At 30.5% G+C, this 4,992-nt stretch overlaps 1 long non-coding RNA gene across 1 annotated transcript; it reads right to left on the reverse strand.

Moving 5' to 3' along the window:
- Nucleotides 1-215: 215 nt before the first annotated feature.
- Nucleotides 216-1,059, reverse strand: LOC109212787. Its single transcript, XR_002065920.1, has 3 exons — nt 898-1,059; nt 670-784; nt 216-465 (listed from the first exon to the last, which is right to left on the reverse strand). It is a non-coding gene; the product is annotated as an uncharacterized LOC109212787 (long non-coding RNA).
- Nucleotides 1,060-4,992: the final 3,933 nt, after the last annotated feature.

Consider the following 4,992-nt stretch of genomic DNA (forward strand, 5'->3'; position numbering starts at 1 on the left):
TTATGTTTTATTTGGTGACTAGATTTTTATTACATTTTATTTTTATTTATGAAAAATTAATTTATTAGAGATAATTAATTTTTCTGTTCTGTACATTGCTATTTTCCTTTTCTATCTCACTAAATATTTTTAAAAGTTTCAAATATTCAATATCCATACATGTTTGATCAAATCATAATAAACTTTGAATATCACTTTATTATACAAATTGGCATCTAAATAGTTTCAAAAAAAAAAAAATCTAAAAATACAATTGTCTATCTAAAGTAGACTCGGTTATTTAACTATAATCTATAAAATTCGGAAGGGTTCCACATCAAAACAAAACCAAGTTCTAAGTCATTGATTTGAGGATTGAACATGTTGCCACCAGATGATTTTCTACAGTCAAGGATGATGTAATTTCACTCTTTGCATCTAGGCTAAATCCTTGATCTTCTTGCATTCAATAGATTAAATTGTACCCTGTAAATTCAAAAGAAATAATAATAAGCACAAAAGAATGAGCGAACAAAAAAAAAACATTAACACAAAGATGCAAGTTTGATTTGTAAAAATGCTAGTAGAACGTTCAAAGAGAAAAAAATTATCTGTAGATAATTCTTTTACAAGAATTTTTAGCATATACTAAGAGGGAAAAATTCAAAGCAACAAGATAAGAAAACAAACCAATATACTTTTCTATAAACTTTTGAGGATTTTCATCTCATTTTCGTAATGTTTTTTCGACGAACTGTGGCTCCTCCAAACATTATATCATAATCTTCAAGATTCCACTCAATACCTATCAGAATACGCCACAATACCTATCAAATTGTTAGAATATAAATCCAAAAATTCAAATCAAATAGGTGTATGGGGATTTAGAAATCTTAAGATATAGATATATAAACATACTTGGAACGAGAGAAGGCGCCGGTCTATCTAGCCAATAATTCCTTTGGTTGCTCTGTTCCTGTGAAAAGAGAAGCGTTGTTGAAGAAAGAACGGGAAAATGGGGAAGGGGGGTGGCGGCAGGGAAGAGAAACGGGAGAATGTTTTAATTAGGTTTAGGAAATATTGATTTGGGCCAATTGGCCTTTACTTTTCTTTTCTTTTTGTTAATATATATTTGCTTCCTTTTTTTCCTTACTTAATATAAGTAACATAAATGCAAGAAATGAAAGTACTAACAAATACAAATAAGTAATAAATTATCTATGAAAAATGCAAGAGATAAAATACTATAAACCGATAACCGAAGAGGAAAAAATCAAAATCGAAATCGATAACTCGATAAGGAAAATTTCGAAATCGAAATCGATAAATCGATAAACGGATAACAAATAATCGATTCGATTTATCGATAAACCGATTCGAATGCACACCCCTAGTGAGGTGATCTCGTATAATTTTACCATGATCAATGAAGACCATTGCATTTATGTGAAGAATGCCAATGGGATGTTTGTAGTTCTTTCTCTTTACGTGGACGATATTTTTGGCTGGAAATAACTTGAAGTATTTGAAAACTATCAAGTCAAGACTTTCAAAGTCATTTGACATGAAAAATATGGGTGAGACAGATTATATCCTCGGAGTTAAGATCCAAAGAGACCATTCCAAAAAGTTATTGAGTCTCTCTCAATAAACTTGTATAAAGAAAATTTTGGAACGCTTGNAAAGGTTGATTTAAATCGTGGTTTGAGTTCATTTCTCCCATTTCTTCATGGCTTGGGGGATTTTTGGGGAGCTTCAAGAGAGTATTTTTGTCGTCAATGTTAAGGTAAGTTATCCCCATCATTTTTGAGTTGAATATATCAATTATGTATAGATTTAAGCATGGAAATTAGTGTAAATTTGAGGTTTTGATTGAAAACCTAGGAAATTAGAAATCTCGGATTTTGATCACGATTTTGAGTATGGAATTAAGAGAAAATCATATATTTGAGTTCCTAAGGTCATGGGTAACCTTTATCTTCGAAAAATTTCGGAATCCGGGCACGTGGGCCCAGGGTATTTTGGTCATTTCACTAAGCGGAGTTGGGAATTTGTATAACTTGAATTTTTAACAAGTATTTGAGCATGTTCTCATTAGTTTGTCGTTAATTGGCTAGTTTTGGTGCATTATGCGTCGGTTCAAGCCTTCGGAAGAATGTAGAATGCCGGTTATGAGTCTTCGGAGCGAGGTGAGTCTCCTTTCTAAGCTTGTGAGGGGGAATTTACCCCATAGGTGAGTTAAGTTGGTTATGTGCTCCTACTTGTAGGGGCTACGTACGCACGAGGTGACGAGAGTCCGTGCGTAGCTACTATTATGCTATTGTCCGGGTAGTCTAGGACCCAAAAGCATGCTATATTTGGATTAATTGTGAACCCTTTGTGGCTTGAATTGCTTAAATCATCTTGGGTTAGAAAATGAATATAAAAAGAGGTTAAACATCATTTTTCCTGAATTGTTAAAAAGAAAAATTGTCTTATTTGGATAAATAGCCCCGATAGATTCTTAATTGGCTACTTGAGCTTGTATTTTATGTGTACCTGCGTCGCATGCATGATTCGCGAGCAGGGTATGTGTTTATTTATGGAACGGGCCGAATGCCTCGGCAGATTAAATGGATGCATCTATTGGTCCGGGCCGCTCGACCCTCGGCAGTGCACAGTTTACATTCTTGTTGGATCGGACCGTCGCCTCGGTGTGATTTGCGCATGTTATTTGTCGCTTGAGAATTTTAAGTATGGAATTGGCCCTTTGTGGGTTGATAGAAATTGATAAGATAATAAAGAATGAACCTTGGAAGCCTTGATTAATTGTTGAAGGTGTTTTACCCGTTTTCTGGCTTCGCGAATTTGAACTACTATATAAATCCATGATTTTCCTCGCATTTCTAGAATATTGTTAATTGACCTCTAGTGGGTGTCGAAGTTGGCCATCTCGTCTCTACCCCTTCGGGATTAGGCGGGATACTCACTGAGTACACGTTGATTACGTACTCATACTACACTTCTGTGCATTTTTGTTGCACAGGTATATATACCTCTAGCAGCTTACTGGGCATAGCAGCGCGGATGATTTTGGGACTTGGTGAGCTGCATTGTTTGAGGCGACCCACAGCTAGTGTAGTTCCTTTCAGCATTTGTATATTATTCCCTGTCCACTGTATTTCGGACGTATGTTGTATTTTTATTTTACTTATCAGTAGTCGCTCATGCACTTGTGACACCGGGTTTCTGGGATGGTTTCCAACGGATTTGTACTAATTGTTATTATTTAGATTTGAATTCAAGTAGTGATCGTTTATTTATGAAAAATGGAAGGAAAAACCTTAGATTTCCAAAAGTATTAAAAGAGGATTTAATTGATAATTTAGTTGGCTGGCCTGAAAGAGGTGTCCGACGCCACCATGACCCTTAGTGGATTTTGGGTCGTGACAGTTTTGTTATGCACTTCTATTTAATTATATTAACTTCTTAGTTTTAGTGTTTAATTAGATTATGACAGTTATTAAGTTATTAAAATAGCATTAGACCATTAAATAAATAACCTTTATATTTATCTAAATTAAGTGTGATTAGTGATCACTGATCAATGTTCATAGATACAAATGTATTGTTTAAATTTGATATTGTTTGATATCCAAATCTAATGATCATTAATTACGTAATTATTTAAATTGTTGAAACTTACAAATATATTTTGTTTACTAGTTAGTTTAATTGTACACTCATATATCAACCTTAATAATTTTAAATTATGTAAATATTATAAAATATCAAATAATAGACATAAGAGAAACATGATCCTCTTCATGTATCATTATCATATTTAATTCTCAATTCTTAGATCAATGTATAATTTAATTTATGACAGTTAGAAGCTTATTAAGATAGTAAATCATTATAACATATTTTTAACTTATCGGTACAGGATTATAAAGTTTAAATTCTATATAATTAGTCATTCACGCATTAATTCCATTATATTTAATAAGAATTATAATATAATTAGTTTTCCTATGGACTTGAGTATCAATTAATTTCTTAATTCTTCGTGTAAATAGCTATAGTAGAATTATATAAAAACTAATATGAATTATAATGTTGTAATTTTTTTTTTTTGGTGTTAAATATGTTCATTATATTTATTTGGAGCCTTTTGTCATTCATCAAACTGAATATGCCAAAACCATCACAAAGTTCTTCAATATATATATATGAGCATTGATTTAAAAATAAATCATTAGATATATGAAATTATTTTAGTACTTAATATATACATATATATATACACACACACACACACACACACACACACACACACACACACACATATATATATATATATATATATATATATATATATATATATATATATATATATATATATATATATATATATATCAAACAAATCTTCGATATATGAAGACTTATTTAAAAATAAATACTTAAATATAAGAAAGTACTTTAATTACTTAATTAAAAAATAGTAAAGTACTCGACCTACATAAATTCTCTATAAATATCAATTTATTTTGAATTTTACATCAAATGTATATAATTAACGTCCAAAAATAAGAAGTTGCATTAAAATAAATATGAGTTTGATAAATCTAAAAAGTAACTTGATAAGTTTTGAGGCTACAAGTAGGCATATAAATGATATACTATTGAAGATTAACTTTTGCATTTTAGTTTTTGTTATTTGAAATTTAATTAATTTATATATACATCTACTATATTTTCTATTATTTTGAAAAAATCTAACTTTTGCAGTTAAAATTGATTTTTCACAACTTATTATCGTTTGACCAACTCTTATTTTTGTTTCAAATATATAAGGTGGCTAGAAGATTGCTATAGTTACGGCAAATGTACATTGTGGCAAAAAATAATGCTTAGTTATAAAATTCTATCATAACAATAAATCTGTGGTTATATCGTTTATCGTGAAAAATAATTGTAGTTATTAAGCCAACTATTACCATAATTGTTAGAACTTGAAGCAAAATTACTTAT

Source organism: Nicotiana attenuata, unplaced genomic scaffold, assembly GCF_001879085.1.
Source record: "Nicotiana attenuata strain UT unplaced genomic scaffold, NIATTr2, whole genome shotgun sequence".
NCBI lineage: Eukaryota > Viridiplantae > Streptophyta > Magnoliopsida > Solanales > Solanaceae > Nicotiana > Nicotiana attenuata.